General features: G+C 49.0%; 1 pseudogene; it reads right to left on the minus strand.

Annotated features, from left to right (window-relative positions):
• The window catches only part of LOC128773513 (guanine nucleotide-binding protein G(I)/G(S)/G(O) subunit gamma-10-like), a 49,443-nt pseudogene extending 39,112 nt beyond the window's left edge, over window positions 1-10,331 (minus strand).
• Window positions 10,332-26,613: the final 16,282 nt, after the last annotated feature.

Consider the following 26,613-nt stretch of genomic DNA (forward strand, 5'->3'; position numbering starts at 1 on the left):
TGGGGCCATTTTACACCAGGCAGATAATTCCAGTCATTGATGCCTCCCTAACTCTCAGAGGGTTATTAGCCATTGCCTCGAATTCTGGGTTCAAGGGTCTCCAGGGAGCCTGAGAGTTTCCTCTGTTCAGTCAGGTTGCAGAGTCCAAAAGCAAGCAATTCCCTGAAGGGGAGGTTGGTGGCTCCAAAGAGCTGATAGGTGGGTCAGGATTTGGGAGGCAATGAGCCTGTCAGAAGACAGGGCATCAAACTCTCCTACAGGCAGTCCCTGGGGAAGCCCAGATGCCCCCACACCAAGCTTCTCTCCCATCTCATCACAGGCTGGGGGTCCGAGGCCTGCAGTTGCCCCTCTGCCAGGTCAATCCAGCCTGAACCACTGATGACTCCCTCAGCCACAGGAGAAAGTCACAGCCTGATGCCAGCACTTAAAGTCATGCCCAACCTTCCCCCAGCCTTTCCCTCCATCTCCATGATGCACACACACCCTGCTCCACCAGTCTGCCCCCCTCCCACCTAAATGCCCTGCCCACTCCTACTCCCAGACTTAAGCTCACACCCAAACATCCCATGGCCTACAAGATATACAAGGTCTTCACATCTGCCAGGGCATGCATATGCTCTGGGTAGGAAAACCCCTTGTCATCCCACAGCTCAGTGGGTATCCATTGACCTGCACCTGTGCAGACGCAGACAGCAGGTGCTTGGCCCTGAGATGGGCGACAGGACAGAAAGCACCGTGGCCACTTTTATCCCACCAGCCTTGTCCACAGACTCCTAGAACCCGGCATTCTACATGTGGCCATTTGACATGTGGCACCGCCGTACCATCACCCGCCTCACCTCCGCAGGCACAATGTGCCCTTCTCACTTTGTGTCAGACTTAGCCTCCCCTCCAAGAGCAAGAAAGATGGTCGATCTCTCTGGGTCCCTCCTTCTCCGCGTTCAGTTATATACTGGATGTCTGAAGGCATGGCATTTCACCTTTCTGAGCCTCCTTTTCTTCACTCTTAAAATGGGATGCTAAAAGCACTAGCCACATAGATTTGTGGGAGGACTAAAAGAGGTGATACAGGTGAAGAGTGCAATGCCTGGTACCTGGTAAGCTCTCTCAGTAAACGCTGCCATGATCACGCTGTGATTATGTATTTGCAAGCTCAACCTGATTCCACGCTGGACTGTAAACACCGAGGGCAAGGACCTTATCCGTGTACACGCTGGATGCCTAGCAGGTGCTGACACCAGCAGGGATTCAATGAATACTAGTTAAATGAATAAGGCAGGAACTGTTATCACTTTTGTTGTTGCTATTGTCCTCGTTATCAGTATTGTTTTCACTTTTGCCATCAATATTATTATTCTTATGGGGTTCTTTCTCTCTTTTTTTTTTTTAATGTTTATTTATTTTTGAGAGAGAGAGACAGAGCCTGAGCAGGGTAGGGGCAGAGAGAGACAGAGTCACAGAATCTGAAGCAGGCTCCAGGCTCTGAGCTGTCAGCACAGAGCCTGACGTGGGGCTCAAACTCGCCGCAGATCGTGACCTGAGCTGAAGTCGAACATTTAACACATTGAGCCACCCAGGCGCTTATGGGGTTCTTTCAATACCACTACCAGTTCTGAGGATACTGCACTCTTGTCCCTGCCCCCTCCATAAGCCACGTGGTCCTGGCCCTCTGTATGATCCCAGCTGCCTGACAGCATCTTCCCTCTGACTTCTGATTTCTTGGCAACCCTCCGCTTTGGCACACTGCTGTCCTGTCTCTCACTGTGGAGCATGAACCGGGGACAGCTGCATATCCCCACGACTCCCCGCATCCAAGTGGACAACTTCACAAGGAACCCCAGATGCACACAGTCAGTCCCTTGGAGGAGGAGCCCCAGGAGGTAACTTAAAAGCTTGTCCCCTAGAACCTTCTAGCACTGTTGGTGGGAATGCAAACTGGTGCAGTCGCTCTGGAAAACAGTGTGGAGGTTTCTCAAAAAATTAAAATAGAATTACCCAACGACTCAGCAATAGCAGTACTATGTATTTATCCAAAGGATACAGGAGTGCTGATTCACAGGGGCACATGCACCCCAATGTTTATAGCAGCACTATCAACAATAGCCAAAGTATGGAAACAGCCCAAATGTCCATCAACTGATGAATGGATAAAGATGTGATACACACACACACACACACACACACACACACACACAATGGAATACTACTTGGAGATGAAAAAGAATGAAATCTTGCCATTTGCAACAACATGAATGGAACTGGAGGGTATTATGGAGGTATTATGCTCAGCAAAATAAATCAGTTAGAAAAAGACAGATATCATATGTTTTCACTCATGTGGAATTTGAGAAACTTAACAGAAGACCATAGGGGAAGGGAAGGAAAAATAAGTTACAAACAGAGAGGGACACAAACCATAAGAGACTCTTAAATACAGAGAACTAACTGAGGGTTGATGGGGGTGGGGAGTTGGGGGGAGGGGAAATGGGTGATGGGCATTGAGGAGGGTACTTGTTGGGAGGAGCACTGGGTGTTGTATGTAAATGAAGAATCACCTACCCCCGAAGCCAAGACTACACTATATACACTGTGTTAGCTAACTTGACAATAAATTATTAAAAAAAAAAAAAAAAAAAAAGCTTGTCCCCTAGCACCCACTGCTGGCAGCTTTTCCATTCAAGGCTGAACTGACATTGCAGTGGGAAGCTGGCTGAGAAGGGCCAGCTTTGTGCTCTGCCCAGCTGACTCTGGCTGGAAATGCAGAAGTGGGCGCCCAGACCAGCCACACAATGACCTTTTTGACCCCTGTTTTCACACGGCAGATCTTGCCTGCTCCCCTTCCTTTTCCCTCCATCTCTCTGGGACAGTTTTGTCCCTCTTGGCAAGCAGACCACACCTCCCTTGCTGCAGGTCCAGGCCAGGCTTCGTCGAGAACTCAGTGGTTCCTGGGTCTGCACTCTCTCTCTCCCCTGGGCTCCAGTGCTGATCTTGGAGGGGGGCTGGACTGCCTTAGGACATGGTGGGAGGCAAGTAAGGTCACAGTTGATGGATTCTCATGACCATGCAGTGTCCTGTTTGGCACCTAGGAAAACCATCTCAGGCAAGACTAAATGGCCCTACGGGGTACCTGGGTGGCTCAGTCAGTTAAGTGTCAGACTCTTGATTTGGGCTCAGGTCACGATCTCACGGTTTGGTGGGTTCGAGCCTTGCATCAAGCTCTGTGCTGACAGTGTGGAGCCTGCTTGGGATTCTCTCTCCCCTCTGACCCTCCTCTGTTCACACACTCTCTCCCTCTCAAAATAAACAAACTTAAAAAATTAAAAAAAAAAAAACAACAACTTTAAAGACTAACTGGCACTAAAATGGCAGCATTAGGACCACCCACTTCACAGGCCTTTTTCTAAAGAGACTGGAAAGGTGGGCCTGATCCCAGGTATCTGCCCTCCAGCTGTCCCTGTGCTGCCTAAAGACGAGAATGCCAGGTTACTCAGTAAGTGGGAAATCTAAGAACAGAGCCGCCATCCCCTAGCACAGAATCCAGACTTCAAAAAGAGTAGTTAGGAACAGTTGAGGAAAAGACTAGGATTTTTCTACATTGATTTTTCTTCAAAAGATTCACAGCATCCCAAATACCCCTAATTCCTTCTTTATGTTTGTAGTTGTGATAATGCAGCCTGTCACTCCAGACCTTACTAAAAACCCTCCTTGACCTAATTTGTACTTTCCTTCAGGGTTACTCTATGTGCCCCAAGACTGCCACTGGTTGGCCAGACCGAGGGGTGTCCTCATGGACCCAGCATCCCAGTTAGCTCTCACATTTGTATCAGCAATTGTCACAGGATTATAAAGCTGACTGTCTTTGATAATTCTCCCTTTTCTTTTTATTCAGAAGAGCCTTGCAGGCAATGTTTCTTTGGGCAATGTTTCCTAAAGTCTGTTCCATAAACCTCAAGTTTTGTGAGATGTTAAATGGTGTTATGTAAAAAAAAAAAAAAAAAGTCTAACAACTTTGGGAAACATTGGCTTTTAAAAATGAATGTGTTTTTTATTGCCTGATTCTGCGACTTTACTGAAATGCATTAGAGGTGGAAAGAACGTTTTCCAAACTTTCTTAACCACTCCACATTCTTCTTTTCTTGGAGGAGGCCACGTGACTGGTGTTCCATGGCCCAGACTTTGGGAAATGCTGCATTTGTTAGGCTCAACATAAAAAGCAAGTGTTCTCATTGGCTTGTTACACAGGCGGTAGGATTGTAAATAGAAAGGTCTGTAGAGCAAGTAGCAGCTATTAAAATATTTGGTGACAAAGCTTTTCTTGTCATAATTCCTTCAACATAGGCTCTACATTCAACAGGCTGGCCAACTGTTCCCTTTCAGATGAGCTCCAAGATCTATAGAGAGCTTTTCTGGGTCTGGGGGGTGAGTCCCTCTCAATGGTAGTCCTGAGAGCCCTAAGCCCAGGATAAGCACCACCAACAACCACCAGCTCAAGATAACTCAGGGCAAGTCAAAGCTTTCTGTGTGGCAAGGTGAGGAAAACACGGTCCACAGACAACTTGCACATCCCTGAGATCAGGGACATGAAGAAGGAAGGAATTGGATCTGCAGATTTGTTTAATGAAGTATAAATGCCATAAATGTACAACAATAGGGGAATGATCAGGTAAATGGAGGCCTGCTGCCTCTTCAGAATTGCATAAGTGTGCTTTGATATCAGGTAGAAAGAGGAGATAACACAGGAGGGGAAACTGTGAGTTTCCAAATGGCAGCAGTATCTTCCGGAAGCACCTAGAGTTGGCCCAGTACCAGGAAGCCTTTTTGGGTGGGAAATGTGAACCCCCCCCAGGGATCAGGCTGGATGGGCTGAAAGTGTGGAGGGGGGCCCACTGAATTGGACAATACAAAAGAAATAACAGTAATTTGAGAGTTGGGGCTGGCAGCTGGAGGAAAGAGAGGAACTACCAAGTAGAACATTGAATGCACATCCGTGTGAAGGAAGGGCTGGGAGGAGGATTCCTCAGGGCAGGGAAGTCTTAGAGGGTGTAACATTCTGTTTGAGGCATTTGCTATATTGTCACATGAGGTCATCTCCCTCTCTACCCTCTACTAGGTGACCAAAGCAGCATATTCCAACATCAAAGAAAGATGGTAAACAGGAGAGCTGAACCAGTGTGGCTCCCACAACACCCCCAGAAATCCTCAGAGCTGCCGGGAGCAGCCACCATGCCTGGTATAACCAGCAGGGGTGCAGCAGGAGACAGATGGCATGCTCAATGTGGATAACGGGAGACAGTGGAAGAAAAGGATTATTTACAAAGGTGTGGGCAGGGTGTGGATGTGTGGACACCCCAAGGGCTGGTAACAGCCCAGTGCTATTACCTCCACTAGGACGGAGGGGAACCAGAGAGAACCGGCCGTGGGCTGCCTGCTAAGAGCTGTGACCTTCTGTTGAGGGCACAGCCAGGCCTCAGTGACCCCACAGGGGAGGAGCAGGGGGAATGAAATTATGGGCTGAACTGTGGCTTCTCCAAACCACGTTGAAGCCCTAACCCACAGTATCTCACAATGTGACTGTATTTGGGGATAGGGCCTTTACAGAGGTGATTAAGTTCAGAGAGAACTGAAATTTAAATACACAAAGAGATACCAGGGGTGTGCACTGTATAGGGCAGAGCAGGCTGGGGAAGGTGGACAGCAGACAGACAGCGGGAACCCACATATTTGGGAGGGGGGTTAAGCCAATTTAATGTATCATAAGAATGTGCAACTGAGGCTTCTGATGCCAGGTTTACAAGTAGGACACAGGATGGTGGGGTGAAAACAGGCTAGCACTTGGACGAAGATTGGAAAAAGAAGGAAAAATAACAATGTTTGGCATTTATGTACCTGACTTTTTCCTTTCAAGTTTTCTTTCTTGATAGGGTCAGGTTGTTTTTAGACTGACAAGAGATAATCCAGAGGCAGACTTTTCAGAAGAAATGGCTTCATCTAGCTTGGGGAATAGCTGTAGGGGGAGCGGGAGGAAGGGTGGAGGGGCAGAAATGTGGTGGATGAAGGCAGGCAGCCCTCTTGAAATATTTTAAAAGCCACCAGAAGAAAGGTGTCCAGGTCTCTTGTGTGCGTCAGCCCCTTGCTTTCTTATGACAGATCATTCCCCCAGCCCCTGAGATGGACTCCAACTCAACATGGGTCACACTCAGAGCACAGCTCAGAGGGGGCAAAAGCATTTAGGGGAGCTGCCCTGAATGCCCCTAACCCCTTGCTTTCTGCCCCAGAGTCCTGGGGAGCTGCCATTTATTCTTTACTAAGTGTTCTCATTTGAGGTCCCTGAGCAACACTCCTGACTGGGTGAGACAGGCCAGACAACGTCAAAGAAAGATGGTAAACAGGAGAGATGAACCAGTATGGAGTATCTACTCACAAGTTCAACCTGGGCCTTACAGAGCCCCATAGGAGGGATTAACTGTGGGTAAGAGCAGGGACAGTCCATGTAGAATCTCCCTAGTCCTCCATGGGGTTGTTTGACTTGATCACTTGACCTCTAGTATATTAAGCAGAGGCCTACTTGGTTAGGGTGCATTAGTCAAATATGGGACACAGACTGGGAGTCTTCTCCAGCAGAAATGGACTCCTCCTTGACCACTGCCTGGCCCTCCAGCATCTCTGAAAGGGACAAGCATCTCAATGGCCCTAGCTGTCTGGCTTGGAGGTGTGTGTGGTAGCGGTAGGGGGTGGATGTAGTTTTTAATCTTCCTCCCCTGATGAGACAACTGACCATCCTACATTAGTCAGCTCCTCCCCCAGACAAAGGGCTGAGGTGAGAGACTCCCAGATGGGATAGCTCTTCCAGGATCCTTTATTAGAAAGCCAGAGTTCCCCAGCAGGCATTATGACATTTTCAGTCCTCAACTTGCTTTCATTCAGGGAGCACAAGACCTTCTGAAGCAAAACTAGACAATGGGTGCTTAATAATTCACTAGCGTTGCACATAAAATATCTCATTATTCCAATTAATAGCACATACTGATGCAAGGCACCCATAACACATTTATTGCACAGGCACTTTCTAAGATCATTTTATGCCTGCCTGAGAAAACACACCTGCCCTAATGAGCTCTATCCAGCAAAATGGCCTGAACGTTGTTGGGTCAAAGTGGTTGTTATTTGAACCCACTTTAGGGATGTGTTTGCATCTGAGGGGGTAACTTGTTTTCTAAAAAATTAAGACAGAATTACACCACTGGGACCAAGCAGCCCAGCTCTGGACCCTATAACTTGGGGAAGAGAACATACTTCTCCTACCCATTTTTCAGTGAAGCACAAAGTGTAGGGACACTTAATTGCCATTAATAGAAAACCCAACTCAAAATGGCTGGGAGCTAGATGCTTGCCATCCCAAAATGGCTGGGAGCAGTTGCAGGCACAACATCCAGGAGTGTTAATGACCATCTCCTCCCTGGAGTAGGAGATGAGAAACCTTCCCCTGAAGCACCCCCAACAGACTTATATCTCATTGGCCAGGATCAGGTCACATGTCCATGCCTAAGCCAGTCACCAGCAAAAGGAATGAGACCATGATTGGCTTGAGCCAATCAGGAACCACCTTCTGAAGCTAAGCATGGTTCCCATCTGAAGCAGGGAGCTGGGGAGGGGGGCAGTTTTTTTGTTTTGTTTTGTAGTCTTTTAATTTTTTTTATTCTTGAGAGAGAGAGACAGAGAGAGACAGAGACAGAGAAAGAGCATGAGAGGGGGAGGGGCAGAGAGAGAGGGAGACACAGAATCCAAAGCAGGTCCAGGCTCTGAGCTGTCAGCACAGAGATGGAAGCGAGGCTCAAACACCTGAGCCAAAGTGGGACGCTTAAGGGACTAAGCTACCCAAGAGCCCCGGAGGGGAGGATGTTTGAATTAAATCAGGTTTGTTAGTGAGGGAGAAGCTACACTCCAGCTGAGATGGCCAACCCCAAGAGCTGGCAGATGGCAGGGACCAAATGCATACATCCATTTCTGTTTAAGTGGCTTGCCAGAGGGCTCAGGGCTCTAAGTGGAAGAGCTGGAACTCAAACTCACAAAGAGGCAAGAGTGCATGCAGAAGATACGCTGGGCTTGTTCAGGTGTCTGCCAGGCCAGCCCCCATAAAGAAGGGCCCTCCTTCTCTGGGGAACTGGCTATTTTGTCATCCCGAAGGTGAGGGCCACTGCAATAGCTTTCTGGGGCAGGGGACCCTCCCCTCCGCGATATGAAACCACAAGTCCCACCTCTGCCAACATCCAGCCGGCCCAGCTATCACACCACAGCTGTGTTTTTCCACCTCTCCTGCACAAAATAACTGCAAAAAGTCTGACGGTTTTTCCTCCATCCACATTTGATTTATGGCTACAATTACAAGCTTTCCTTCACTCTGTCTGCATGCCAACAGATATCTTTTGCAAGTCAGCAGTGCTGCCATCCCAGCTCCCCTCTGGAGTCCCCAGCATGAGTACTGCAGGGGACCCTTCCCTCCGCATTCTGAGATACCAGGCCCTTCCAACACACCCCCTCTTGCCACCCCTGCCCATAATTGTCTGGGTGCCAGCTGCCTGGAGTGTATCAGAGTCAGGTGAGAAGCCGAATGATCTCTTTCAACAGAGACTCTGAAAGATAGGAGAGGCTACTCTCTCCACCCAACATCTACCTGGGATGTCTCAGGAGGCCCTGTCTGCAGCCAAGGCGGGGGGGATGGGTGCCTACCTCCCCAATAAGATCTTTACCATATGCTTCAGAGGGTTCTCATCCCTAAGAACAGACAAACCTCTGGGCCAGCCTCACTCCTGCCCTCTTTTGCTGCCCCTTCCTAAAATAACCACTCTGAAGTCAGGGTCACTAGATTTGAATCCTGACTCTATTTCTTGAACAAGTTACCTGCCTGTGTCCCAGGTTCCTTCTGTAAAATGGGGATAATGATAGGACTTACCTCATAGAGCTATACTTGGATTAAATAGGATCAGTTTTAAATCCTTAGCTTCATGTATGACATATAAGTGTTCTCTAAATGTCATTTCTCATTATGCCACTATTTATGCTTATTTTCTAACCTAGAGTAATTGTTTATTACCTCTGAGCATCTAACACCACCGGGCACAATCCAGGTTGTCCCCACATGGCATCAGTGATTCTCACAACCACCCGGGGAAGACAATGCTCCTGTCTTGCAAATGAGAACAACCCAGGCCCAAGGAGCTAGGACCAGCTCTCACAGCCAGGAAGTGAGAGAACAGAGGCTGCAGCCCAGATCCGGCAGAGCCCAGAGTTGCCACTTTTCTACTATGCCAACTGCCTTGCAATTACATTTTATCTGAGTAATATACATCTATATTTGGGGGAAGGGTAGTTTGGAGAAATTGGAGAAATCTGAGATGTGGGAAAAGAACATCACTGAATTAGGACACAAAACCACAGTTTCAGAGGTCACCAGGCATCCTGGACCGCCTCTAAGAAAAGAAGGCAGGTACTGCAGAACCTTGTGCCCTCCTTGTGTCTGTGCCTATTGCTGTCTGCTACCTGATTCTCCATAGTGAGCCCAGAAAAGTTGGCAAAAAGAGAATGGCCTCCAGGATCACCACATGGAAGCAGTCTGAAGGAAAAAAAAAAAAGCCAGGCATGTTAGGGCAGGGAGGTACAGGTGTGGCCCTTGGCCCAAAGAGGAAAAAGTTCTCCTTCTCCCTTCCCATTGCCCTCCTAAGCTAAATCAAGGATGTCGTTTGGGCAAATGTGCTAGTGGGTGGGGTCCCTGTGCTTGTTTAAAAAACTTGGTACACTTTCAGGCCAAGCCAGAACAGTGCTGAGCTGGGGGCTCAGTCCGGAGAGGAAAGGCCCATGGATGGCTCTCCCTTAAAACAGATGTGCCCTCACTCCTCACTTGTGGCAAGTAGCCCTAGACAGCTCTTTTCCTTCATCCTCTTCTTCCCTCGGCCCCACCTGCTCCATTCAGACAAGGTGAGAGTGAATCTGTTCTAGGAAGGCCACCTGGGCCACACGGGCCACACGGGCCACACAGGCCCACACGCCAGGGCCCCCACTGCTTCTGTGCTGGCCTCTGTTCACCTGAGACTTGGGGGTGGCATTAGGGGGTAAAGGGCCTTGGGTCCAGGGCTCTGAGGTCTGGGAAGAAGGTCATTTGGTGTGGCTGCCCAGGTTTGGGGTCAAAGCTCCAGCCAGCAACAAGGCATCCTATTACTTTGCTTTACCTTTTTCTCCGAGGGGCTGGGAGGCTGGGAAAGATTTGAGTACTTCTGAGTCCTCTGATCTAATATCCATCTCATGGCCATCTCAGCCTCTCCATGACATCTAGAGTGGGTAGTGGTAGCTATACTGCAAAAAGAAAAAAAAGAGAAAAGGGAGGTCGGCTGTGTCCTTGAGCCTCTGGAGATAAAAAGCCTCTGTCTTTGGCCCTTGGGAGTTTGCAGCTGAAAAGCCCATGCACTTCTTGACATGTGGTCCCCATCCCCAACAGCATTTAACTTAGCAGTAGGGAGACAAGGCCAAGGAGGCTGGAGACAGATGACCAGGATCGGGGAGCTGAGCAATGGAGAGGTGGAGAGAGAGAGTGTGTCTTATGCCCTGTGGAGCTAAAAAGCACCTGGACTTAGATCAGACCCTTTCCTGTCCTAGAACACCAGCTCTCGCGACAACAGGGTGACTCTGACAAAGCACCTGGGGTGTCACACTGAAGACCAGAGCATGACTTTAGACCTTCGGTCTTTATGGTAAGGATGTGATTGCCAAGGCCAATGTCCAGCTGGCCTGTGGGAATGGGGATGCAGATTTGGAAGGAGAGGCTAGACCTGCAGTGATGGGTGCCTACATGAAGATGGGGTGGACAGGGCTCTGGAGAGAGGAGGGGAGGCCTCGGGGAACACAGTGTTCTCAGGAAACAGCAGTTCCTGTTGTTAAACCCTGGCTCCTCGCCTCCAACAAACTTCCTGATTCTGAACCGCATGACCTCAGTGCTGGCCCCTTCCCTGTGCAGACCATGAGGGGGACTCGCCTCTGTGAAGACCTGTTGGCACTGGGCTGCAGGATGCCCACCCTGACTCCCTGGGGGGCAGACACTATGTTTCCTTTGCGCAGATTCATGGGAGGGGAGGGACAGAGGCCAAGCCCCGGGCTACTCCTCAGAGGGGCTGGCTTGCTTTTCAAGTGGCACAGTTCCCCAGACTGGGATCACAGGGACCTGTCTTCTTATCCCACCTGAGTCACTCACTACCTGGATGTGCTAGAGAAGGGTGTGTGTTTCTTGGGACCTCAGTTTCCTTGCATGTAAACAAGAATGTTGGATCCCAGGACCCCTTTCAACTTCAAGGTTCCAGAATTTCACTTTGGAACCAGTTGGTGCTACATTAATACTTGTTGCATATTCCTACATTGGTTTACATTTGGGTGTCCTATAAACTCCCATGGTAAGAAAGGGCAGCTTTTCTCCCTTGGCAAGTCAGATCTTCCTGGAGAAAGGCCTGTGCTTTCCTAATGGGGGCTGACTCTCCTTCTGCCTCTGAATTAAATTCAACTCAATAAACATTTCCTGAGCCATGCCATGTGCCTAGCTTTGTGCTGGGCATTACTGACCTCAAGGAACTTCCCTCCAGGAATTCTTAGTCTAGTAGGGGAGACGGACAAAAAAAAAAACCTCACTGAGATAAGGATCAGAGAGTAAGTCAGGGAGGAAAACAATTTCCTGGGTCAGGGAGGTCAGGGAAAGTTTCACGGAGGAGACAGTTCCTAAACTGGGTTTTGAAGGATGGATAGGAGTTCCAACAGGCAAACCAAAGCACATAAATCAAAAGCAGGTCTGTCTCCAGGACATGGCTTCTGCCCACTGACTGGGGCTCACTTTTATTTGCTTGTATATGAAATGGGGCCTGCATTTGCTGTCAGTTTAACCCTGTCCCCCACTCCCAGCCCCTCCCTTCCTCTCCCACAACCCCACTCTCACCGCTGCCCTTGGGCCCATGCCCTGCCCAACCCTCAGACTCCCACAACCCATGTGTCCGGCTGGCCTCCTGTGCCAGGAGCCCCCACAGCACCCAGCCTGAGTGTGGCAGCATCTGCCATGAACTAAAGACTTGCTGGCTCCAGGGGAAATGCTCCAGGAGATCAGTTCATGTTGGGGCTGGAACAGGCCTGAGAGAGTCGAACTGTCAGGCTCAGAATCCAACTGCCCCCTCCTGCCCTGTGACTTCTGGCAAGTCCTGCCCCCTCTCTGTGCCTGTCTTCCCATCTGTATAATGGCAACGCTGTAATGAGGACTTCCAGCTGCAAGGTACGGAGAGCAGAGCTGAGCGCTGGGTAACAGTGGGTGGCTATTATTATCATTGGACGCATTAGTGCTTCCTTATGATGCCTGGGCATGCAGTCCTGCCCTTGGGGCCCACCAGGGGGTCTGTGCAGGGGTGAAGACCATCCCCCTTCCCAGCAGATGCAAAGCCAGCCTTCCCTACTCACCCCCCCCCAGGGCATGTCCCATGCTGACTGGATGAGATAAGGTAGGGGACGGTTTTGGGGGCACAGGCACCACTCTGAGGAAGAGTCAAATAGCTCTTTGCTATAAACATACAGTTCTAGGGATGGGGGTGGGGTGCCCAAGCCTGGCCCTTGTGTCTGGTCCACTGCCCTGTCCCTGGAACCCGGTGTCTGTTCCCCAGGCTAACCCCTCTCCCCGCCCCAGCCCTACCTTCTCCATTGCCAGCCACATCAGCAGCCCCTCAGAGGTTTGTAAGCCTACTTCTGGGTAGAGGGGCAGGGACACCCCTGGGCTGAGGCTGAGGAGGCTGGCCTTCTGCCCCGGGCCAGGCCGCCATGTTCTCCATTGTCTTCCCTTCTGCGCTCCCTGTTCACTACAAGTTCAGTCTCCCACCATGGGGTTCATCGGTCAATATATAGGATTTCTATCCCCAATATCCTAACTTTGTTCCGTCCCTTCCCACCCCTGGACACAATACTGAGCCGCTTCCATCAAACTTTGCCCCAGGAGGTGCTGTGCCCTATTTCTCTTTGCCAATTCTCTGGGCTCCTATCCGTCCCTACTCTGCCCACCCTCCTTCACCACAGGGGTCTGCCACCTTTCCTTTATTCCTCACTCGCGCTGTGGCTCCTGTTTTCTCCCCAGATGCTGGCCCTGAAGGAGACTATGTGTTCCCAGAGTATTGGCCCTGGGTGACCATGTTTAAGGGAGGGAGAGGTCCAGTCTTTAGACCACTCCTGGGGTCTTGACATCAAACCAAGGTGCCTGTACATAGGCCCTGGTTTTTGAATTATCTATAATTAATGTTGTTTTTTGTTATTTAGCACTTTCTCATCAAAGGGCTCACTTCTTACTTGAGACTACCTGGCAGTTAGGTAAGGCTGCGTCTCCTTCCAAATCTGCTGTCTCAGGCTGCTCCCTCTGATCTCATCCTCCTTCTGTCTAGATCAGTAGGTCTGAAGATAGATTGTCCTTCAAGGCTAACCTCGGATCTCGCCCCCTCTAGGAAGACTTCCCTGATTCCTGCCATGGTGTTGCCACCCTTCTCAGAATTCCTGGGGCAAATAGAATCTGTACCGGAAATCTGTTGTAAGCCATGTCCTCTGATTGTGGGTAGAAGTCACTGGGACTGTCCTCAGGGACAGCTCTGGCTCTCTCTCCTTCTGGACACTTGGGAAGGGTGTACATCTCCACCCACCTGAATCCAGGTGGGGTCATGTGACTTGCTATGTGAGTGGAAATGACAGGTGTCACTTCCAGCAAGGTAGTTTTAAACTCAGTATGTGCTTTTCCATGACAATTGTCAAAGTTCCCAATAATGGCTGCCTGAGTCCCTGTCTGACAAAAGACTGAGCCCCTACAGACCTGTGATGACGTGTAATTGCGGGCAAAAAATAAACCTTTGTTGTTTTAAGCCACTGAGATTTTTAGAGCTATTTGTTACTGGAGCATAACCTAGCCCATCTTAACCGGTATATTGTGTGAACAGCCAAGATGTCCCACGTGACCATTCTGAGATACAGAATAGGTTCATGGTTCCTTATAATTTTCATTCAAATTATAAAAACTTTTGATCCTTAAATCTACTGGTGGCTGTGCTCACCGAAGCCACTGGCTGGTCAGTGGGTCCTCCAAGGTACATAGGGGACGCTCTCCAAAGTCACTGTAGGCCATGGGCTTCATGCCAGGCTGGACGTGAACACCTGGTTCTGAAATCCTTTCGCCACACGGACATCAGTCGAGGGCACGCTCATCCCTCTTGGTCCAGTGGGCAAGCCCACTACTTTGGTCCCCTGTCTGTACAATGACTTCTATCCCAGAGATACCTTGGTCCTTCTGTGCTACTGGGTCTGGGTCCCAGGACTATCTGGTACACACCCTGATCTGTTTCAGTAACTTAAACCCTCAGAGAAAAGGGTTCAAGAGCAGATCTTCACTCTCCTGAAAGGCCCACAGGCTTAGTGTGCAAATTTAGCCACTGCCGCCCTGCCGCCACAGCCACCACCACTTCATCAAGCAGCTGCCAAGCCCCTTATCTCTATGACCGTGGGAGAAGGTGACACAGCTCCATGTGCCCACAGGGCTCCACTCGGGCCCAGATGGATCAAAATACTCAGGCACACCCTCTCCCAGAATGGTGGGTGGCTACTGACCTTACATGTGGGCATCCGGCTGCCCAGAACTGTGCAAGCCTGCTCTCGGATGCAGCAATGTCGTTTCTAAACGGAAACTTGTCCCCCAAATTGGCAGTCTTCCCCCGCACCTCCACCCCAGGGTAAGAATTTAAAGCCCCCCTCCCCACGGCACTCCACATGTGACTCTTGGCTCCTGGCTGCGCAGCCAGCCTGTGGCACGTCCCCATCACCCTTGAACATCACAGGGCCCACAGTGAATGTGGGATAGACACTGGTGGTGGGGAAGGAAACTGAGCCCCCGGAGCCATGCTCTCAGGCACAGCTGAAGGGACTCAGGCCACCATCAAGGACCAGAACATCCTCTCCCGCAGTCTCCAGACAGGAGCCGGCACCAGGTGAGGGTGAGGCAGAGGGGCAAAGGGGGCTGGGCCAGGGCCAGCGATGCCACTGTGCCCAAGATAGTGGTAGGACATGGCCCCAACAGTCCAGGACTCTCTGTGGCCTTTCCTTTCAACTGGAAATGTCTGCCCCCAGCCCATCTCCCCACCGCCACCACCGGGATATTCCTCCTCACCCTCCCAACACTCCAACCTCACTTTGCACAACCAGCAGATTCCTGAAAAGATGCCAGGAAATTGGGTTTTGGGAAATCATACCCTGCTCTGAATGCCCAGTGGGGAATGATGTGTTGAAATACGTCTTCTGTAAATCCTTTCATAAAGTGACACCCCCACCGCCACTCCCACAGCACAGATCAGGTGAGCTCCCCTAGGGTGCTCCTCCTCTACCTCCTAAATTAATGAGCTATTCCCCACCAGCCTCACCTGGGATGGAGGTGGAGGCCAGGCTGGGGGGATCCTCTATCTCATAGAACAGAAAGGACAAATAATGAGCCGTTTGCCCTTTGCCAGCAGGACCTCAGGCCCCGCAGCGCTGTGAGTCACTGGTGATGAGTCACCGCGCATTGTTTGTGCTGATGATCTAGGGAGGAAGCAGTCACACTGCAGAAGTTGACTTTTCTCCTCTTGCTCTGGGATGTGAGGTTACGTGTGTGCGTGCCTGTGTGTACGTGTTTGCTTGGACCCCCCTGAGTGCACGTGGGACGGGCACGTACCTGGAAAATTACGATTTCCCAACACATTTCGGATAAGAATGTCCTTCAATCACAAGCTGGTGTCTTAAAGCTAAAGCTAACAGGGCTATCGACTCTATAGGCATCAGCCTCTGGGACTGTCCCTCCATGGCACAGGGGGCATGTGGGCCCTGTTCCCTCAGCACTGCACCCACCTGGAACTGCCCTCTGCCCACCACATGTCAAACTTGTCCGTAAAGCGTGCCCCCTGCCCCTGCCCCCTGACGCAATTCACAAGGCCAGGAGTGGATGCAGGACTCGGGAAATGGGAATTGGAACGAAGAATGCAACTTCGGTCCAACTGTCCCCCTTACCAGAAGCCTAGTTGGGGTGGTGGGTGGCTGTTTTCCCCACACTGTGGGCTGGAAAGCAGAGAAAGTGGCTGCTGGAGAGTAGGAAGCAGATGCCCAGAGGAGCCGAGAAGGGAGAGGTCTTCTAAAACACACAGCTCTTCGGTGCCTCTGCCCCACACATGCTGTTCCCCTGGTCCAAGGCCCGGCCCCCACCCACATGGTGCCCTCACCCTGCAAGACCAGCTCAGGGGTCACCTCCTCAGTGAGGCCTTTCCCAAGCCCCCCAAGCAGGGCACCCCCTTCTTGCTCTGGGGCACCCCTTTTCTTCCTGCTAGTCATTTTGACACCACCCCCACCCCAACTATGCTCCTTAAGGGCAAGAACTGTGGCTCCTTTATCTTTGTACACCTAGCTCAGTGCGTTGAACATAATAGGTGCTCCATAAATACTCTGAGATCGATGTCCCAAGGCCAGTGTTGACCTTGACTCTCTTGGATCCCACAAATAAGTGACAAGAGCAGGTTTAACCTTGGTGTCTTCTGCCTCTAGGAAGCCTGAGTTCTTCTTGGCTTACAGGGTTGAGAGCAGCCAGTCTCCTTCAGTTGCCTCCCCCCACCCTACCCTGGGGAAACCGAGGCAGGAAGGCATCTGTTGTCTGCTCCAGGGAGCATTCTGAAGAACAGGAATGCTGCAAGCAGATGGGCTTGTCTCTGAATTGGTTGTGACAAGGTTGGCTACCAACAGCTAGTGCCCCTCGGAGCTGGCTTCAGGGAACTCCGTTTAAGGAATCAAGGGTGTCTTAAACCGAGGATAAGGGCCTTAGAAATCTCTTCCAACATTTTCTACACAAATGTAGGTAGCTACACATTTTTACAAATATGAAATCAAACTGTACATCCACTCTTTTGTAACCTGTTATTTTCACTCAGCAATAAATATATTGCAAACATTTTTGTCATGCTAATAAACCTGGATCTAAAACTTCATTTGTTGTTGGTAGTGTTTCCATCATAAGGACACGTCAGGGTTAGATGTATACGTGCTGCTGTTGGACATTTAGCTTATCAGTCATTTTTACATTGAAAACAACACGATGAATGAATACCATTGTACACGCATCTTGACTGATAATCTCCATCAGATCAGTTACTCACAATAGCATTGATGCACTAAAGGGTAGGCATTAGGGTTTTTTTTTTCAGTTTTTTGTTGCATAACAACCAACTGCTGTCCAAGAGAAGATTGTACCAGTGAAAATTTCCCTTTCCAGCAGTCTTTAAGAGCAATATTCCCTCACACCTTACCACTCCCACGTTTCTGCAAATGGTTTTCAAAGCGTCAATCAGCCATAAGAAATCAATTTTTCCCTTCTCTGCTTAAAATATGCTTCACAGCAATCAGTCACAAGAAATAAACTCTTCCCTTCCCTGCTTAAAGTATAGCTTCACAGGAGAAAATCCAAAGTCACAAGAGAGGGCGTGACACCCACTGAACAGCCTCTACCATGTACCAGGCATGAGACACGTTCATTCTCATTCAATCCCACAAAGTAGATACTATTGTTCCCGTTTGACAAATGAGCAAGTGAGGGTTCAGAGAAGTTGAGAGACTTGCCTGAAATCACATAGCCAGGATGTGGCCAGAGTCAGGCTCTGACCCCAGGTCTGAGGACAGGGTCCATGACCTCCATCCTCATGGCTCCTGGAGACATACAACGTGGCCCTAACGCATACTTTCCAACCTCATCCTCTCCTTGCCCTGGTCAAGTCCCCCTGCTTTGGCCACACTAGTCCCCTCCAAAGGGTGCATACCCTCTGTTAGCATGGGCACAGCAAGATGGTGGAATCAGGGACGATTTTTTTATTGCTTAACTATACTTTCTACCACAGCAATATTTTACTCATTTAACAAAGAAACAAAGTTTTTTAATTAAAAAAAAAAAAACTCATTGTCAAGATTCTCTCTTTAAGAAAAGAGTCCCCTCCAATGTCCCCAAACACACACGTGTGCATGCATACACATGCACACATGCTCACATGCTGTGACAACTTGGGGTTAGTGGGCTACAGGCTGTTGGTGGGAGGGAGTAGAGCATCTCAGAAGCATCCTGTGACTTTCCAAGGTGAGGTTGGGGGTCATGCCCACCCACAGTCAAGTCTCCCACAACAGGACAATGGCCTTTGAGGACATCCCAGAGCTACCGCTGGCCTCTCTCTCCTCTAGAGACCTGACCTCCCCCGACTCAGGCCAGCTGTCTCTGGCACAGACCCTCAACCAGCCAGGCCCTGGGGAAACAGCTGGACCCAAATGACTCCAGCGGCTGCAGCTAAATGGCCAGGCCTTCCAAAATAAGCAAAGGGAAGCTGAGGGAGCCAAGACTGCCAGCATCAACGAGGGAGTCAGCTGAGGGCAGCAAGTGAGGGACAGGGCCTGGGAACATGTTGCTCAGGGGGAGCCAGGAAAGCTGCATGGGCCTGGTCTAAGAAAAGGGTAGAAACAGGGACTTCCCCCACTCTACCCACATCCACACATGTAAACTAGAACACAGTCCTTCTGGAACTCTTGCAATATATTTAAGGTTTATAGAGTAAATGCATTATATACTGGATGGATGGATGGATGGATGGATGGATGGATGGATGGTTGGCTGGTTGGCTAAACACAGCAATGAATGCATACATCTGGTGGATAATGAGTAAATATGTCTGCTTCCTTTGGAGGCCAGTAATACCAAGGTGAATCAAGAATCATAAAGATGTTCATACTCCTCTAGTCCTTAATCCCATTCTTGAGAATTTGCTATAAGGAAATAATTCAGAGGAAAACAACTGCTCTAACCCCCAAAGGTTGCAGCAGCATTGCTTCTAATAGAGCAAACCAGAATGGCTCAAGCAAGCAGTGACCCAGGCTAGTGAGTAAATTATGGCAAAATATTATATTATGCAGTTATTCAAATGAAAATAACTGAATAACAATGTAAGGGAACCATATTTCTGAAATAGTATTAAGAAGTAAAAATGTGTATATTTGCAGAGCCATGTTTTAAGTCAGGAGGAAAGGTATTTTGGTGGATAGAACAGCACAGGCTGGGACATTAGATCCGTATTCCAGTACACTTGCATCTCAGGCCCATCATTTAACCTCTTCTGCCCCACTTTCCATATCCCTGCAGTGGGAACAATGAGCAAACGTCTCCTGGCTGGGAGGACTGCATTAGCTTTTACATGTGCGGGTACTTTGTAAACTGTAAAGCTCATCACATGCTAGTCAAAATTATGCATCTGTGTTGAGATTAGAAGGAAAACAAAATAAATATAGTGGTGGAGTTAGAACTGGAGGAAATGCAAACTGAAACAAAAATAATACAATATTTCATCCATATCAAATTTCACCAAACAAACAAAAAGTACACATAGAATATCCTCAACACCTGATGCGATTAAACCTGAACCCTGTCTTTGTTGCTCACCTTGATAAGGCAGAGCTGGGCTGGGGACAAGGCAAGAGGAATTGTGGGAGGGGCATCTGGAGATGGAGGGCTCTACAGTCCCTTGCTCCCTGGATAAGGACAGAAAAATCCAGAATCCAGATTCACTGGGCATGGGGTACCTTCGGGCGCCGGCGGTTCTGTGGATAGCAGCCCTTGGTCTGGACTGTGAGCTCAGAGAGAACAGGGCTTCCTGGAAGGTACAGGGGATGGCCCTACAATCCCCCAACAGTAGCAGCCCCAGACCCAACTTACAGCTGTTTGAAATTCAGTTCAAGGGATTTATTTGGCTGCTGCTGCAGGTAAAATTGTGTTTGTTCAAGAATAGGTCCTGCGGGAGCCGGGTGGGCGGGGACAATGGAACCCAAAGCAGCAGGCAGGTGGCTCAAAAGAACCCCCACGCAGTGGGCTCCAGGTTTTCATATTCGTGATCCCCAAGAAGTAAATGCAGTCACCTCCTTTTACAGACAAGGAAGCAGAAGCTACTCCAAACTTCTTCGATGCTGGCCCACTGGGCACAGTCTGGGGGAAGCAAGGATCAGCGGTGGGAGGAACAGTTCTCCAGGGACCCAGGTCCCGGCTGAGTCACTGGGCCCGGGGGTCCACTTTGCAGCCTCTGTTACTCACTGCCGGAGACTATGACTTAATTCCCTGTGGGCGATGCCACCAGGCACACGAAGAGATGGGAGATGACTGTGACACAGAAGCTAAAAGCCTCAATTACCCTTCATGACAGGAACATAGGACATTTTTATGAAGAGAGAAATTTTTGCCTCGTAAATCTCAGCCCGAGCTGCTGGTGACCATGGTTACATCCAGAGGCACATCCAGAGGCAGTCTCATCAAGGCGGGGGATCACCCCAGCCTCTCACCTGCTCATTAAGCCCCAGGACAGTGCTCTGGGGGAGCACTTAGGGGTCAGCCAGGATTAGGCCAGGGCAGGCATCAGGAAGGGCCAGAGTTCAGGTACATCTCTGGCTCCCAGCCTTGGCTTCTGGTGGGAAAGAGAGGGGGCGCTTTAAAAGGTCCTGCCACCGGGGTCCACCCTCAGAGATTCTGATGTAATTGGTCTGGGGGGGGGGGGCGAGGAGCCTGGGCATTGGGAGCTTTAAAAGCCCTCTAGGTGATTCTGATGTACAGCCAAGGTTGAGAGCCAAATAGACCTTGCGCTGCCCTGCCAATCAATGAATCCAAGGGGAAGCTTTCAGCAAGTGCAAGCTGGTGGGAGGAACCAGAAATAGAACACAGTTTCTGCCCAGGCTCATTTACATGAAGCCATAGGGGCTGACCCTCCACCCAACAAGCAGCAGATAGCCTGGGAGGAGGGCCCCATGCAGGGTATGTATGGTACCTTGGGGCTGAACATGTTCTGGGGCTCCCACCAATGCACACCACCAATGCCCTTCCATGCTGTCATCACACACGCATACGTCCTCTCGGGCCTGCTGTCTTGCCCCTCTGCCCTTCACTAAGTGTCCTAGTACAGCAGACCCAGCTGCCCAAGGATCCCCTCTCCTTCTCCTTATGAACATTTGCTGGCCGCATCAGGCACGTAACAAGCACCAGGACTGCCGGGCAGCGGGCTAAGAAGAAGCAGGGACACAGGAGTCAACAAGGCTCCCTCAAGGACACAGAAGTCCTGATCACTTAACAAGTGGAATCCAAGCATCTGACGAACTGCCTCAGGAGGGTGCGAGAAGAGGTTGACGAGAGCCTCTAGCAACTCCCATTCTTCCAACAAAATTACAGGCAGCTTCCATACCTTTCCATGTACTCTTGAGTATTAATAAATAATCCCATACTCTGTAATAAAAAGCCTAGTTCAATCAAATATCAAAACCCCAAACTCCCACCCATTTTTAAACAGCTATCCTCTCCTCTGCCAGTCAGCTCAGGCTTGAGGCGGCTCAAGGTTCTTAGGTGTGCCTGGCATTCAACACCTCTCGGGGAAGATTCCAGGCTCAGAGAGACTCCCCATGGCTGGGGGTCCTGGGACTTGACAATGTCTCCTAAAATGACAGAACAGCATAAGCCCTGTTCTATATTTGGCTACTTACACAATATTCAAATTTCTGTGGGTTGTTGATGTTGCTTGTTTTCAAATAAGGGCATTTAAGGATATGAATTTTCATCAGAGTACATCTCATTAACATTTATTGCTGTCCCTAGCCTTCAATACTGATAAAAGTAATATATGCTTATTGGACAACAACTCATACAACTCAGAAAAGCATTCATTAATTCACTCAACAAATATTTACCCAGTGCCTTCTGTGTACCTGACATGGTTCTTGGCACTAAAGATACATCACGAAATACATTAGACACAGACCCTGCGCTCAGAGAGCCTACAGTTCATCATGGCGTCAGATAGAAACTAATAATTATGATGTCACGTGATGCAGAAAGATTAAAAAAAAAAACCCAAGCCTACCCACCATCCCAAAGCCTAGAGAATTCCATGGTTCCCATTTTAGTCCATGACTTTCTGCTATCAGCATTATTATTATACATAGCATTACATTGTGAATATTTCCCCTTACCAATGGGTATTTTTCAGCCAAATGATTTTAGTATTTCAAAATGTGAATGAATCACAAAGATCTTAGTCATAGAATCTTTAAAGCTGAAAGAGTCCTTAACAGGCTCCTATTCTGTGGGTGTGTGAAAGGGGTATAAAAATCAGGAAATGGTAGGAATGATGAATTGTAGAGGTACAGCCTTCCTGATGGCATGCACCTTGTGGGAAGGGAAGGAGGGAAGGGATGTTAAAACCCTGTGTTGGCTAGACATATCTGTTTAAGAGTCAACTCCAACCCTCCATGTGAAAAGCCACTCTCCCCCTTCCCGCCCCCGCACTGACAGATAAGGGTCCGGAGACCCAGACGACTTGTGTGCCCAGGTGGCCCATGGGTGACGCAATCAGGACGGCTGATTGTGACCATCACACCGCACCAGCTCCAGAAACCAGTGACCAGGTCTTCTCGCCTCCCTCTGGATTTCTGAAGCATGTGAGTAATTGCTTCTACCTTTTCAGCAAAACCCAAGGTTGAGGGAATCAACTTTCAAAGCTAACTTTCCCCCCTTTTAAGGGAAGACATTGTACTCCTTGGAGCTGCAAGGCTGGCCCTTTTAACACTTTCTTAATTCAAAGGCTGAATTTGGCTCGAACCCCCTTCTCTCAACTGCAGCCAACCTGCTGCCGAATTTCAAGTTGATTTAAACTTTGGAAAAGTCTGGTGCGTGTCTTTAGTTGGAAGAGGTTTTTTTTTTTTTCCTTCCTTTTAATCAGCTCATAAGTCAATAAGCAGCGTGGGCAATAAAGTTCATAGTTGGAGAAACCAAAGACTAAATTACCATCTGCATTCACACCCAGGGTAGATGGTCTCAGCTTTCAAGAATTTAGTGTTTGTCTTGGAGAAAACTGAGAGCCTAAATGCAGCCAAGGGAAAGAGAAAGAAATGCCACTTCAGCCCTGAGCTCTGCTTCCCCTGCACACACAGGAAGGATGGTAACGGAAGCATGATAGTCAGGAACCACAGACGGGGGAGACATCTGTGCAGTCTGCTAGTTTGAAGGTTCTGAGGCGATCTCGCATTGCCCTCCACATGTTTGTGCAAGTAAACTCACCAGGGCATCTGCTGATGGCACCCTCTGTGATTGCTAGGTCATCATTTCCAAGTGATCCCCTTGAGGGTGTTTAAGTTTTCCAACCAAACTTCAAGATTTGGGCAGGAACCTTGTGGGGCTTGGGGGTTTGGGTTGTTTCAATACCACCCACCCGGAGCTCTTCACACTGGCTCTGCTGTGATGAGAAGGGGAAGATAAAAAAAGATGTCAAAAGTTGTGTTTCCTGCCTCACTGACAGGCCACATAACATGGAGCAAGTCACTTAGCTTCTGTGAGTCTCAGTTTCCCCATCTGAAAAATGGGGATAGTAGTGTCTGCCCTGTGAGGTTATGCCACATTAAATACAGCTTGTTGGGCCGCCTGGGTGGCTCAGTTGATTAAGTGTCCGACTGTGGCTAAAGTCATGATCTCAAGGTTTGTGATTTCAAACCCTGTGTCAGGCTCTGTGCTGACAGCTCGGAGCCTGAAGCCTTCTTCTGATTCTGTGTCTCCCTCTCTCTCTGCCCCTCCCCTGCTTGTGCTCTCTCTCTCCCTCTCAAAAATAAATAAACATTTAAAAATATTTAAATACAGTTTGTTAAACTGTGAAAGGTTATATAAAGTTAGTTAATATCTTTACTGTTAAATGCTAATTATCCACATGGAGACTTCAATTGTATCACGAAGAACATTCATCTCATTTCATTCTCTTCTCCACAAGATCCCAAAGAGAAAACATTATAGGAAACTTCTGAAGCAAAAGAATAAACCACAAATTGATAGAACCTAGCACTGAGCTAGAGGTTTCTCACAAAGACCCATTTATTCCACCACGAGGCTATGAGGTCAGAAATATCATTGTCCCCTTTCAGGTGGGCAGAGGCTCAGAATGATTTTCAGCGATAGCCTTCCTCAAGGTCACCCTTGAGGTCACCCAGCTAAGAAGAAGTCACATTGGTATGCTGGTAAACTCTTTGAAGGGGAAAAAAAAGAAGGCTTGACTTGCAGGGCTTTTGTCAATCGCTATGGTGTAAATACTGTCACCACGACTAATTTCACACTAACCAGTACTAGCCAGTTTCAGCACACTACTTGACCACTAGCATCTGGAAGTTTCAGTTTCATCTCCCAGTTTCAGGTAAGGATCATTTCCTGAACCGGAGACTGACCTGCCACCCATAAGCAGAAAATTCCGGGGACCAGGGAGGAACCGGGACTGGCTGAGTCACCTAGGGCTCCACCCCCACACCCACCCAACCAGATCCTGTGGGGCAGCACCTGAAAACATGTGTTCTGCACACAGACCTGTTATGTGCACTGGAGTTTGGGTACCACCCAGCCCTCAGCTGCCAAGAAGGTTATCAGGCCAGTCACCCCAAAGGCCCCCTCCCACGCCCGTCTCCCACACACAGCGGGAGCCCAGGTATCTGAGGAGAGAGAAGACAGCTTCCCCAGCGACCCATACTAAGATTCTGGTCTCGGTGTCCACGTGGGGGCTGGATCATGGTGGTGAACTTGTAGCTCTGTCTTTATAATTATCTGTTTTCACCACATCTAGGATTCCACTTGATTACAAGCCTCACCATTATTTCATTTACCACCAAGAAAAAAAAAGTGTTGCCAAATTATTTTAAAATATGAAAAAGTACATTTTAGAATCAGTGAAATATCTATGCAGTGTATGTACATTCACATACACATTTGACTTCACAACAGTTCATTAAATAGTCTGCCCTTTGGGGCGCCTGGGTGGCTCAGTAGGTTAAACATCCAACTCTTGATTCCCGCTCAGGTCATGATCTCATGGTTCATGAGTTTGAGCTTCAAGTCGGGCTCTATGCTGACAGTGCAGAGCCGGCTTGGGATTCTCTCTCTCTCTCTCTCTCTGCCCCTCCCCCATTCACACAGGCATGCTCCCTTTCTCTCTCTCAAAAAAAGTCTGTTCTTTGAGGGAAAGGCTGGGTCTCACTCATCTTTATTTTGTCCTCTGTGATCCATCAGGCTTGGTTGAATAAATGCCTACCAGCATATCATTATACACAATTTCTTGATCACTTATCAATAAATGCCCCAGGCTCTGCACCAAGCACAGTACCTTTAATCTCAGCAACAATCCTATGAAATAGGCACCAGATTCTTGCCACTTTACATAGGAGATCAATGAGACTCTGGGAGGCCACATAACTCGTAACAATCCCACCTGCAAATGAAACCCCAGGTCTGAGACTCCTGACCCCATTCACAATACCAGCTCCTCAAAGATGTTCAAAAATGTTCACTGAACTGAACTGCAGAGTGCTTCCACCTTAGTCTTTTGCTCAAGGCTGGACAATAAACCAGATTGATTTCTCGTTGGTGCTTAGGTTGTAGAAGGACGAATACCATTTTTAAAAGCAAAGTTTTCTCACTTCTGTTGGGGTTTCAGCTTTCTTAGACTTTGTGAAGAGAAACAGGCGGGCGGATTTTCTGAGCTTTGGTAACGTCTGGAGGGCTTGCTGGAATCAGACCTTTAGGTTGTAAACTCCAGGGCGCAGGCACTGAGAAAGTTCTCCCCCACCAAATCTCCCTTGGGATTTGGTTCTTGCAATCTACCCTGTTTTCCAAACCCAGGTTGTGTCCCATCAGTTCCCATGCCTCTCCACCCCCACCCCCACACTGCTACAACCTGGGGGTGGCCTTGCCTCCCTGCAGAGCCATCCTAATGAGTGTGGGAAAATCCCTGTGCTCTTCCACTCAGCTGCAACCAGGTGGGGATTTTTCAGAAGGCATTTGTATTAGGAGAAGAAAGCACAATAGCACAGAAGACGAAAAAGCTTAGATTGCTTCACCAAGGTGTAGACACACACTGCTTTGGCTGGCTCAGAGTTTACTGAGTCCACAGCATCACCACTGCCCTTCCTCTTTCCAGACATCACTTCCATTGTTTGTGGCTAGCTTACTAATGCCTTTCTCCAAAGTAGTTCAGTCCAGGTGGGTTTTATTCTTTTCAGGTCCTTAATTTCCTTTTTTTTCTTTTTTAAAGATTTTATTTTTAAGTAATCTCTACACCCAACGTGGGGCTTCAACCCCCAACCCCAAGATCAAGAGTCACACGATCTGCATACTGAGCCAGCCAGGCACTCCTCAAGCTCTTATTTCTTTTGAACGGTTTTGTTGTTGTTTTTAGTGTGTGCAGGTGTGTTTTTGTCATCGTTATATGCGAGCGTGGGGTGTTCTGTGGGGGTTTTCTGGTGGCCATTTGACACAGGGAGATTTGAGGAGGAGCCAGCCCATCTTTCTGCCCATGTGAAGGATCCTGTGCAAGGGAGGGATGGTCCCCTCCAATTAAAGAGACCATGTGATTCAGCTCTGCCACTCTGGAATACATGGAAGCATTTGATGTCAGTCAGCCTGCCTCTTGAATCTGAAGATTAAAAGGCTGTTGTTCTACCATGAAGCAAACAAAGTGGCCGACTCCATGC

This window comes from Panthera pardus, unplaced genomic scaffold (assembly GCF_024362965.1).
Source record: "Panthera pardus isolate Hobbes unplaced genomic scaffold, ASM2436296v1 HiC_scaffold_25, whole genome shotgun sequence".
NCBI classification, from domain to species: domain Eukaryota; kingdom Metazoa; phylum Chordata; class Mammalia; order Carnivora; family Felidae; genus Panthera; species Panthera pardus.